The 11,975-nt window shown below is 32.7% G+C and overlaps 1 long non-coding RNA gene across 1 annotated transcript; it reads right to left on the reverse strand.

The window, feature by feature from the left end:
* Nucleotides 1-3,157: 3,157 nt before the first annotated feature.
* On the reverse strand, nucleotides 3,158-5,214 carry LOC141451566 (uncharacterized). The gene is made up of 3 exons (XR_012456891.1): nucleotides 4,926-5,214; nucleotides 4,514-4,691; nucleotides 3,158-3,347 (listed from the first exon to the last, which is right to left on the reverse strand). It is a non-coding gene; the product is annotated as an uncharacterized lncRNA (long non-coding RNA).
* Between the last annotated feature and the right edge of the window lie 6,761 nt (nucleotides 5,215-11,975).

An 11,975-nucleotide genomic window follows, 5' to 3' on the forward strand; every position in this document is an offset into this window, starting at 1 on the left:
AAAGACTCTTCTTTTAGAACTCTTACTGACAGTGGCGGCCTCGTGATCTCCTCTGTGGACCAATGAAATGTGTTAATTTCTCCACTCGTTTATTGTTCTCTCTATTCATAGTTATTTATTATGCCATCGCGCTGATTGTACCACAAATAAAGGAGAGGACAAATGTGCCCAAAACAAAGAATTCCGTTTCGTTCTATTAAACCACAAATTATGAAAACCAAAGGTAACTAAATATTGTTAAATTAAAGATAGGTATCTAGTTATATTTTCGACCTGAATCACCACTTTGCTCTAGTACAGTAGTTAAATAGTTTCAAAGGAGAATTGATAAGAAAGAATTTGAAGTAAACGAGAACAAAATCAGGCCAATAAAGTATTGAAGCTGATTAAAACAAGAAAATTAGTAGTAAAACATACGAATACCTACTTAGTAAGGAAACAAATGATCAGAATGCCTGGTTGATAGAAATGCTATTCAGGAATACTTCCCTATGAGAAAAACGAATCGAAGACATCTTTTAAGGATGGTGCAGAAGATTTATGCACAGGAATAAAGCGAATGTTTTTAAATGCTTCGTCTTAGATTTCTACAAAGAAATCAAACAGCAATTTCTCAAGAAAGAACATTGATTGGCTATTATCAGTCAAGCCAAGGAACTTAAAACACAGTAATGCAGAATTTCCTGAAAGATCAAATGAGGAAGTTAATATGATGATGGATTGCTAAAACAAAGGAAGAAGTTCCCAGGAAGTGATAAAATGGTAAATATATGCGTAGTCAATAGTTAAGCCAAAACTTCATAACGTACCACTTACATTTTCATTCAGATAAAATAACAGTGGACAAAGTCAGGAAGTGGCTATATGATATTGTACAAAAAAAAAAGGCTGACCAATTACTATAACAACTGTTTCCTTAGCAAGTCATCGTTTCAATACTAACAACCTGTTAAAACATATTCGAAGTAGCCAATTTACTTCCATTGCAGCTAATTTCACTAGTTATGGCCACGAAATGAGACCAGAAAACTTCTTTAGAGTAACTGGCAAACAGACAACCAAAAAAATTATTATCTTTATGAGAAGGTTGAACAAGGAATAAACAATTAAAATCTCCTCTACACAGGGTACCAAAATTATATATGTCTAAACTCAACTGATTTACAATGTTAAAAATCAATTTTAGTTTAACTCTAATGAACGCTTGAAATATATGTTTGTCATTAAATTACTTACAAGCTTTATAATAAATATAATTATGCGATGACTAGATTAATTTGTTGAGGCGATTATCTTCTTAGTAAATACGAAGCGTTGCATTTGCTGTGCCTGTAGATCTCTCCCTAGAGAAAGAAGGAAATACTTCATAGTACTTTGAGACGAAATGATAAAAAATCACTGAACAACCAAGTCTCAGAGACCAACATAACTTCAAAATATCCAAACAGTACAGAGCTTTCTAAGTAATTGTCAAATATAAAATAGAAACTGAACGTAATTTTATTTGTTAACTTGCACATTATCAAGTTTATTTTGCCTCATTTCATTCCTTAGAATCCGCCGTTAACTGCTGTCCTAACGTCGAATTTCGTTGTTTTTGGCTTTTTTCAAAAATCGCTTGTGGCTTTGCTAGTAACGATTACAGTCAGCCATTGACAAGGCTATCAATTTTTGACAATTTCAGACCATTATACGTATAAATTATGACAATTTCTCCAATATCGTTTCTGATTATGAAAATAATAGCAAATGTACAGTTATGTGTACTTTTTACTTTCCACAAGAACGTTAGTAACTGTTAATGTTTCATTTTTAGAAGAATTGTAAGTTAATATAATTCTGTAATGTGGCATATTGTTGGAATATTAGTTCCAGCTCTATCTTTACAGCTCGGATGGTGGATGAGAAGGCGACTAGTAAGTGAACGTTTTCTAAAAATAAACTTTGATAGCTTTAGCATCACAATAGATCATTTAGAATGAAATAGATCCAACCATATTGGTACAGAAACTACACTTCTAAATAGGTACTAATTACTGCTTTACAATAAACAATTGTTCTTCGTAAATAAATAGAACATAACATTCATAAAATATATGAGAAATGCTAATAATCCACTGTAACCATTATAGGATCTCATTAAGTAATTATGTATTCTGGATGATGGTATAGTTCCTGAGGGGCTTTGGATAACGTGTATTCCACTCTCCATAAGCAAAAAGTAATAATATCCACAATTTATGGACAGTGCAAGCAAAGTAAAAACTACTTTAAAAGAAAAATGTTTAAAATGTAGCTACATACCATATAGCCTTTCTGAAAGCTTATACCAAGAATGCTGGATCACAGAATCGAGGCTGAGAAGAGGACGAAACAGAATGCAATATGTTTATTTAGATTAAATTACTTGGAGTATTTAAAGGAGAAGTTTTGAATAAAGATCAATAATAAGTCTGTTTCAGGCAGTGCTGTGCTTGAGGCTAATTATGAAATTGCTTTAATCTTAGTTAATACTTGTGAAAAGCACATACTATGTAGAGGAACTATTATTTTCTAATGATTTCTTGTTCATTACTTCAATTACCTTTTATTTAATTAATGAAGCAACTTATTAGTTAAATATTATTATTTACAAGAACGATAAGAAATATATTAAGCAAATAATGTAATGAAATGGGGGAAATTATAGCAATTTTCGGTTTTAGAACCATTCAGATTAATAATTGTCCATACAGAAATAAAAACAAAGTGTACACTGGAAAAAGTGAGAAGTAATCACTGGAGAGCTGGAAAGTTATCAGATTATCCACAAAATTCAAATAATACTAACACCGAGTGCCTCTGAGAGGAGCAAATAACTTTAGTGAGAAGTGTAAACTACTACTTGTGAGACAGTATTCGCAGGGATTCAAAAAAAAAAGTGAAAAAGCAATTGCCTTGAAGATTGATACCTAAATTCATATATAAATCAAAACTTCACATTTATGAAATGCATCGTTCAATTCATCAATAATGTCTTATCAAAACAATAATAGGCAATAATAATGCCTACCAAAACTTGCGCTTTTAACATTTTAAATATAAATTTAAAACCTTATACATTAAAAAATAAATTTATACATACCACTAATATAAGAAGACATCTTCTTCCTAGAGAAGTGAACTATTTGCTTAGTCTTATTGAATTAACACCAAATTTAATTTTTTTTTTATTAATATACACAAAATTAACAATATTTTTTACTTTTGAAATGTTCAAAAACTATTCAAAGTGAAGAAATAGACCTCCAAGATGGTGTCTTGAGTTTTGCCCATGGACCTTCGATTCTGGAACTACAGTAATTCATCTATAATTAAAATTAAAAATTAAAAAAGAAAAATAAATATTAAAATTAAGTTTAAAATTAATAAACAAATTTTAATATAAAATGTTTAATTAGTGAAACATTTTTGAAATTTTTATTGAATTTTTTTTTTTTTTGAAGTATGCAAAAGAAAATTATAATTAGAAAAATAATTTAAAGAAATTATAATTTTTTAATTAAACTTATTTAAGGGTTTGCATAATTTAAACAATTAAATTATACTATACTCTTAGGATCATTTCCCATAATGCCTTTCGAACCCGAAGACAAGTCAGCCTCAAGGTGGTACCGTTCCAAGCTTAAATTCAATATGTAGGAATTTTTAGTTTAACTATTATTAGAATAAGTTTCAATTATTTGAGCTAATTATCAATAGTGACTGTTAAGGATTATGCCAGTAAAAGATTTATACCTTGGATAAGGTATGTATTACTTAATATTATTTAAAACTAGAAATATTTAATTGCTGTGGCTCCTTAATGGCGGCCACTGAAAGTTGTTAGATTTGAAACTAATTATACTGGATTTAACTGCATTAATCATTTAATCCAAGCCATTATTTAATGTTTTTTTACGTAAAGATTATATGTTATTCATTTCTTATACTGAATTTTCAACACTGGTTAAATCAACAATTGGATCCTATTTTACCACACTTAGAATCAATCTGGTTACTAAGTTGATAATAAATCAGCATTAATAAGTACTTAACCTAGATTTAAATGTTTTAAGTAAACTATGAGGTCTTTATTTTGTTTTTTTTTTTGTATGTATATAAAATGATCAACTAAATTAACACTTAAGATTTCACGAATTCGTTTATGAAAAGTTCATTGCAAGCTTATTGTTAAAGTTCGACTTCACATAACTAGTTTCATAAGTTGTCTTTCCTTTTATTTTATCTAAATTCATTTACTTACGGATGAACTTATAATTTAAGGCAGTTAGCACATACTGACTGATGGAAAAGTCTTGGAACAGAGTACAATTCTTGAAAAATCACAAGTCAACTTTGATGGTCATTAATCTAAAAACCTACTCCAGTACAGGTCATGAGAATTACATTTACACTTTCTAGATGTCTTCCTAATTAAGTAGGAATGGAACCTAAGTTAATTTTACTTAACTGTAAAGCTATTGTTACTTACCTAGGTTATAAAAATACCTGGATTTCCCAAATTGAAAGTTAATGTGTAATGGAATCAATAATTTCTTTCAACAATTCCTTATAACAATCATTCCTCATCACTTTAAAGAAATTAATTGTAATTTCTGATTTCAGTAGCGGTGTCGGTGCGATACTTCAGCGTTTTGTGGAAGAATTTCCTACGAGGGAAAATGAAATCAAGTTTAAAGGTATTCAATTGAAAATCAATGCAATTAATTTCACTTGTAGATTGTAAAATGCAAAAATTATTAATCTTACTCCTTAAGTTCATGCATGTTTCAATTAACAGGTTTTAATTGTACAGAATTGAAAGAAAAATGTCAAATAGTTTTAACTGACATTAATGCAAAAATCTTGAATTAGATCTGAATGTACTGTAGCCAAAAAAATACCTTAAATATTGTCCTTTCTTGTGCAATTCGTAACCTATTTTTGCCAATAGCTTCTTAGTCCTCTTTTGAAAACCACAACATTAATCTCTCCACTATTGAATCTACAACCGTTGTTAAATGAGAAAACTACCAAAGTATTTTTGGACAAAAAACACTAATTGTATAACTTGTGCTTGTTCTCAATTTAAGTGCACAGCACTGATATTACATGTGAGAAGCAGTCACACATTATAGGTTATACATAATCATGGAATTCAGTAATAAACAGTTGATTTCCCTTTGGCTGTTCCCTCCTTCAGCTGGTATTTTTTTTCAGAGATGGACACTGATTAAAAAATAATTTTATCATAAAATTAATTAATTTGTTTTTAATTTTAATCAGAATTTAATCGGCGAAATTAATCTTACTTTTTTTTAATTATATGAAAATTAATTAGCAAACTAAATTTCAAATTTAATCGTTAAACTAATTCAATCAAACTAAAAAAATTATGATCAAATCGGAGAATTTAATTGAACTTTAATTTTAATCATCGAATTAATTTAATTTTAATCATTAATCAAATTGATTTAATCACTCACCACAATGTCTTTTTAACTAATGGTTCGGACCACGTTTTGGCGAGGCCACCTTTCTCAGTATCTCCAACACTAACTTTTCGATTAAGTTTTTTCAGACTTGGACTTCACAAGCATAAGATTCACTAAACCAAGATAGGTCCACCCTTACAGTCACATTTAACCGGTGTTGGTGACTCACTAGACCTCTACATAGGACCACCTTACTCTCATTTTAAGGGGAGTTAAATATGGTTTTCTAAACTTCCGTCTAGATATTTTAAGGTTTTACTACCTCTAAGTATTATATGTATGATTATTAAATTTCTAACCAAACTTCTCAGAAGGAAGAAGTTCAATTTTAAAGACAGAATTTTTCACGTTTTCTGTGATTTACAATATAATTCATAATAATGAATTTGCTAAACGGATTCAGTTGGAGCTGTCTAATGGCGTACTTAAGCTCAAATATCAATTTGGCTGGTAATTTTTTCTCAATTAATCGTTAGGTTCAGAGGGGATGTGTCGCATTCTATCAACATTGTTATTAATTTGATCTCTTTTTTAATGCAATTCTAAATTACAAGAAAATTCAATTAATTCGTACATTGTGTAAGAAAAAGTCATTTGAGTATTCATACGAGATTCTTTTCATGAGAAAGTAAAGTGAAACTACCGAATATTGGCGAAAACTATTCGAAAACGATCTTAACTTAATAAAAAATTTCTTGAAAATTGAGAATGTTTTTTTTCCGAATAATTTGTTAGCATTATTTCTCTATACCCACGTAAGCTTAATATTATTACTAAAATAAGTAAACAAAGTTAATAAAATATGAGAAAATAATAGAAGATTTATAAAAATAAGGAAAGATATTGCAGCACCATTGTTAGAGTGCTGTGACCAGCCCATAACTAGTTTTCATTGGACGGGGCGTGGCTACACTAGAGGTGGGGCGTGACGTACTAGAGGTGGGCATGTCCCGCCCACCGTCAGCAACCGTACTGCACTGTGATTGGCTAAAGCTTAAATTTCAATGAAATAATTAATTTAAAATTTTTTTTCCAACATTTCTCCCATAGGTATTTCATAAACTTTCGATTTAAGCAATAAAAAAAAATGTCCTAAAAAATATTATAAATAATATTTCTTTTGGCATGATACCTCATATTTTACCCAATAATCGTTAACAGGAACAAAAAAGTTGAGAATTTGCATTGTTTAATCGTTAAACAAGTGAAAGAGAAATAGGCACATTGTAGACTTGTAAGCCGCCATTAAATAGGCTGTAAGCTTACTTTGCACTCAATCAGGTGGAGAACTCTAGCGACAATTTCTGTAAACATAAAAACAATTTTCTACACTTACATTTAACTATTGACCTGTAGAGGACTATCTTACACTCACATTTAAACATGTTAGACACTCTCTAGACCCATAAGGACTATCTTACACTCATATAACCATATTGACGACTCACTAGACTTATGTAGGACTACATTACACTCACATTCAACTATGTTGGTCACTTATTAGACCTGTATAGGACTATCTTGCACTCATAGTTAACCATTTTGTCGACTCACTAGACTTATATAGGACTATCTTACACTCACATTTGACCATGTTGACGACTCACTAGACTTATAAAGGACCATCCTACACTCATATTTAACCACAAAAACCACATGACATGTTGTCGACTCACTAGACTTATTTAGGACTATCTTACACTCATTTAACCAAGTTGACGACTCACTAGACTTATTTAGGACTAACTTCCACTCATATTTAACCTTGTTGACGACTCACTAGACTTATAATAGGACTATCATACACTTACATTTAACCATGTTGACGACTCATTAGACTTATACAGGACCATTCTAAACTGATATTAAAATTATTTTTTGCCGCATTACATGTAACCTATTTATGTATTAGTGCATTAGTTTGTATTACTTACTTCACATCTCCAGGTTAGTGAAGTAATTTTGGCTACTTCTTTTTTACCTTTACTATTCAACGTTGGTGGAACTTCGTTTTGTAGAATTTTCCTGGATTAGAAAGATCCCACGTAAGACTGCATTGCTCAGTTAATTTGTAAGTAATTGTTGTAGTCTTATGCATACATTACAGTGATTCTCATTTTATGGTTACAATACTTTATGGTTATAATGTACCATATTTTTTCTATCTTCTATTGAAATTTACCACTGCAATAACTGTTGCAATAAGCAAATGTGGTTTAAGGTAAAAATCAGGAATTGATAGAAGAAGGCTTCGTGTCACTCCATTATAGTGATAATACTATAGTATTATACTGCTCTTATGATGACAGTATATCGCGAGGCCATCTTCTCTTCAATCTTCTTGAAGGATTATCTGGTATTGTGGAAGAAGATAGGTGTTCCATTAAAGGATAAGAATGAGCTGCTGTAGAGGAATGAAATTTTAAGAAACGAGTTTTCGCAATATGATTGACTAAAGGGATTTTGAGATCATTATGATTATTGATTTTAGAAACATAACACGGAGCGTTAAGTAATTTTCGTAATATTTTTGAGTATAAAGTCTGGATCCCCATATTTCGATGCCGTATGACTAAATAGGTCGCAGTAACAGAAGGTAAAAGAGTCTTTTCTTATGTAGGTTGAATTTCGATTGTTTGTCAAGAAGTTTGTTACTTTGGTTAGTTTCTTGTCTTTCCGTGTCAACCGTTTGTCTAGGTATAGGACCAAGGTAGCTTAATTGGTCCACAGTTGGTGTTTTAGAGTTTGGTTGATGAAGAAATGAGATAGGATTTTTCGTCTAAGAGTAAATTCTATATACTTTAATTTTGTAAGTAAGTTTTGATTCTCTATTTGTGAAGCCAGAGTCCTGTAAGTGGTTGATGTGCACTTGAAGAACCCGAGTAGCGGTGATAAGAGAATCGAAATGAGGAGATAAGATTGCAGTGCCATCAGCAAAGGTGGAAAGGATGTTATTTGGATGTTGAGGTATATCTGAGGTGTAATATATTTTTAAACCAAAATTGGTGCGCTGGAACATTGAGGATAAGAGACGGTGTTTACATCAGATTGTAAAATATAATATATTAAAGTACAACAATTAAAATATAAAACTTTATCATCCTGCGATTTTTAGTTCTTGAAAAAAAACCACTCTTTTTTGGGGACTCAAAAACCGGATATTTCCGAAAACTGATTCTCGAAAATCTGGCCATATCGCAAGATAGTTTATCACAGATTTAAGAAAGAGTAAAAACAAAGTGTTTTACAAAAATAATAACAAAAAAAAGCCTGTTGCAACAGTAGAAAACAACAAGAAATATGGGTAGTAAAAGAGATATAGCAGAAATTATAGTCTAAAATTAATATAGAACGAATAGTAGTGTATGCATATTATTAACTTTTAAGTGGTCCATATTTTATGCGTTTGCAAAGTACATAGAATAGGTATTTACAGTTAATAATATAAAAAGATTAAATTGAATGGGTTATCTTCCCCTCCACGACCCCAAACAGACTTCTCTTTAGCTTTGTGTCTGTGAGTGCATGAGAAGGAGGGGTGGTGGAAAGACGTAACTCTGGCCGAATAAACACGCCCCTTCCATGCTTCTTCCCCTACAGACTGTTTCGCCCTTCATGTATTATATATATATATACACCCAATGATAATAATAATATATGAGTATAAGGAGGGGGTATCAAATAAAACTTCTTTATTACTGAACACCGGAGGAGAGGGGAGAGAGAGGCTTCAGAGCCCCTCCATCATCCTAGCATCTTGCTCCTTGTTTGTATCACTTGCAGAATGGAAAGGAACAGCACACTAGCGCTTACTAGTGGTAGTTGTAACCAATAGAAACCAAAATAAAGCAGCAATGTGGCAATTCCTGGCTAGAGCCATATAAACATCGTGAACATTGTATTTTCCAATACCAGACTTTATCATATTTATTTTCTTTCTATTTTCTTAACATACATTGTTATTATATGATCTGTGTATATATTTATATTTTTTATTTACTTACTTTTATTATTTTATTTATTTTTGTTGTAAATCTTTCATAAATTACTGGTTGAAAGTTTTCCGCTTTTCTTTTCCTTCGGTTGTTGTACTCGCACTCATTTACGAATATAAATTACCTATTAACATACCGGAAATGCTTCTTTACGTACTAAAGGAAACACACCGGAAATAGTTGTTGTTCAAATGCCTTTAACAATTTTTATTTTATTTCCCATCCACCAGGCTCACAGAGTTGTTGACACCGTCGCAACCTCCCTTGAGCGGAGACAGTATTGCCCGGGAGCCTTCCTAGACATTTCTCAAGCATTTGATCGGGTATGGCATCCGGGTCTTCTGTGGAAACTTAAGGGCATCCTCCCTTCAACTTACTACCTCATCTTAAAATCATACCTTGCTGTTCGATATTTCATGGTTGTACAAGGCACTTCTTTTTCTCCTAATATATCCTATTCTTGCAGGTGTCCCACAAGGGAGTATTCTTGCACCCCTCCTCTATACAATTTACACTGCTGACCTTCCACTCCATCCAAATATTGCTACCCTTTACCTTCGCTGACGATACGGCCATTTTATCGTCTGACAATGATCCTGTCATGGCAACTCGCCATCTTCAATCCCATCTTAATATCCTAGAACCCTGGCTACGATAGTGGAGAATTAAGGTAAATCAACAAAAATCCAAACATATAGTTTTCACACTAAACCGGAAAACCCTCCCTTTCATATATTTCAACCATATCGCTCTTCCTATCGTTACAAAAGTACGTTACCTGGACAAGAGACTAACCTGGAATCCTCATACTCGACTAAAACGTACTGAGTTAAATAACAGATATAAACTATTAAAAAAATTACTAGACAAACGTTCAAAACTGACACTACGTAACAAAAGACAGCTGTACTACTCATTACTAGCCCGCTATATGGACTTAGGGAATAGAACTGTACGGGACAGCCAAACACTCGAACCTTCATCGAATCCAATTCCATCAATCCAAAATCCTTCGTACCCTTGTCAATGCTCCTTTCTACGTCTCTAACCATACTATCCACAATGACCTTAAAATTCCCTTCGTCTCAGTTCTCGCCAAATCCCGTTAACATAAAATTCCATTCCCAACCATCCTCTCACATGAATCCTTTAGTCCAAGTCCTCTCAACCTCCACCCTCTCAACTAATCCTCCACGACGGTTGAAGCGTCGGTGGCCTCGCGACCATCTGCGAACGTAGCGTCGGCTGTCTAGTGAGACAGTCGTAATTCTTCTGCTATTATGGCATATTACGACTGCTATCGCTGGATGGCCGTCGTTCACGCCAGTCATGCCAGTGCATGTTGGCCTAGCCTATCAGCACACTCTATTATCGACCATCTGTTTTACTTATTGCATTGATTTCTGTGCAGTTGTAAAAATCTAAGTAAAGGTTAAATAAAAATATTTTATTTCAGTGAATTTGATCACTGAGTGTGTATAACTCATAACCGGGAAAAAACAAAAAGTTTTGTTTTTTCCAAGGACTGTGGTTCCAAATCTTGTTATTCTTCTGCACCTATTATAATTATTAATAATTTTATTTGTTACAAGGGCAATATCCAATACAAATATTTCGGTTTAAACAATATTAATACATAAGTATTACACTGATGGTATGAACAATAAACAGAATTATAATACTAGAATAGTAGAATAGAGAATACAAGAATAAACTGTCGATAATGTGGTTTAGATCCGCAGAGCTGGATAATAACTTAGACTTTATCCGAAAGTCGCTAACATATTTCTTGCATCTCTGACCGGTTTCAGATTTTAATCCGTCATCAGAGATACGAGGTGTGGCTATTATATAACGAGACTATTGCTATAAAACATCTTATTTAAAATTTATGTCTATTTAGTTATTATCACCTTCAATATACACCCCTCCCCTATCCCTATAACGCTCCATGCGAATTTACCATCGTTCGAAACAGTGCTGGAAGTCTTTTTCTGTGAGCTCCTGCATGAGACGCGTGCCGCTTTTTATTTCACAACTTCAACGGACTGAAATCGTGTTCCTTTTATTGCAGATTTGACTTTGGGGGAACTGATAAAAGTCACATGGGGCCAGGTTAGGCGAATAAGGCGGTTGACCTAAAATTGGGATGTTGTACTTAGCTAGAAACGTCGTCTTTGACAGACATTGCAGTGTGAACCGGCGCGTTGTCTTGATGGAGAGAACCCATGTCTTGTTCTTCCACAAATCGGGTCGTTTTTTTCCTTACTCTGTTCACGGAGTTGAGCAAACACCTTACGGTAGTAATGTTAATTAATTATAATCGATACTTTCATCCGTTTTCCGGACGTGGAAGGGCGACCCGGGCGGTAATCATCTCCGACGTCTTCTCGGCCATCTTGGAAACACTTGAACCAATCAAATACTCGCGTACATGATAAAACATTCATCGCCATAAACTTCT

The sequence above is a fragment of the Rhodnius prolixus genome, unplaced genomic scaffold (genome assembly GCF_049639745.1).
Source record: "Rhodnius prolixus isolate KJV_2025 unplaced genomic scaffold, Rpr scaffold_8, whole genome shotgun sequence".
Classification (NCBI taxonomy): Eukaryota; Metazoa; Arthropoda; class Insecta; order Hemiptera; family Reduviidae; genus Rhodnius; species Rhodnius prolixus.